Source organism: Hylobates moloch, unplaced genomic scaffold (assembly GCF_009828535.3).
Source record: "Hylobates moloch isolate HMO894 unplaced genomic scaffold, HMol_V3 SCAFFOLD_2, whole genome shotgun sequence".
Taxonomy (NCBI): Eukaryota; Metazoa; Chordata; class Mammalia; order Primates; family Hylobatidae; genus Hylobates; species Hylobates moloch.
This window is the reverse complement of record NW_026652277.1, coordinates 59,079,386-59,080,526: the sequence shown is the minus strand read 5'-3', so window position 1 is coordinate 59,080,526 and position 1,141 is coordinate 59,079,386. Positions and strand designations below refer to the sequence as shown.

General features: G+C 42.3%; 1 protein-coding gene across 1 annotated transcript in view; it reads left to right on the top strand.

The window, feature by feature from the left end:
- AFM (afamin) overlaps positions 1–1,141 on the top strand; it is a 22,433-nt gene that overhangs the window by 2,853 nt on the left and 18,439 nt on the right. The window lies entirely within an intron of this gene.

Sequence of the window (1,141 nt, the reverse complement as noted above, 5' to 3'; positions counted from 1 at the left end):
CTTCTTTCTTTCTTTCTTCTTTCTTTCTTTCTTTTCTTTCTTTCTTTTCTTTCTTTCTTTCTTCTCTTTCTTTCTTCTTTCTTTTCTTTTTTTTTTTTTCTTGAAACAGAGTCTCGCTCTGTCACCCAGGCTGGAGTGCAGTGGCAATCTTGGCTCACTGAAACCTCCACTTCCTGGGTTCAAGCAATTCTCATGCCTCAGCCTCCCTAGTAGCTGGGATCATAGGTGTGCACCAGCATGCCCAGCTAATTTTTTTGTATTTTTAGTAGAGACGAGGTTTTGCCATGTTGACCAGGCTGGTCTCAAACTCCCGACCCCAAGTGATCCTCCCACCTCGGCCTCCCAAAGTGTTGGGATTGCAGGCGTGAGCCACTGTGCCCAGCCAATTGCTTGTGTTTCTTAAACACACAAGATTATTTGCCCAACGCTGAGATAATTTCTGTCTTGAAAATATGAAATGAAAGATGTTCTGTGCACAGCATTTTCATTTTGCTTAATTTTGGTATTTAGAACAAGGTATTTTCCTTGGGAAAGATAATAATTCTGTATTTTGATGCACAGAAGGAGCTTGCTGTGTATTTGCAGTATGTATACAGTATGCCCTATATGTTCAGGCAGAGGAGGAAGCCATAGCCTGAAAATGCACATGAAATTACAGAGGTACCTCCTTAGCTGCCTCTCTCAATATGTATTTTATTGTGACATCCCTTTTCTGCGCCTCCTCCGAGTAGAATCACTATCTGCATCTCCCAAAAACTGCTACTAAACACTACTTCTAAACACTCTACCAATACATTAACATACCAACATGTCATCACCTTGGGAGATGAGTAGAAAATCCTGGTGGAAGGGAAATGTAGGCAGCAAGGGAAGAGTAAGAGGTTAAAGTGTCTTGTGACAAGACAGAAAGACAAAAATTCTGAAAGTGCAGGATAATTGTCAAGGGTTTGGGTAAAGATGCTTTGATTTGGCACACCTGTACTCCCAGCTATTTAGGACACTTTGGCTGGAGGATCACTTGAGCCCAGGAGTTCGAATCTAGCCTGCACAACATATCAAGATCCCATTCCAAAGAAGAAGCAGAAAACAAGCAGGAGAAGGAGAAGGAGGAGAAGGAGAAGGAGGAGAAGGAGAAGGAGGA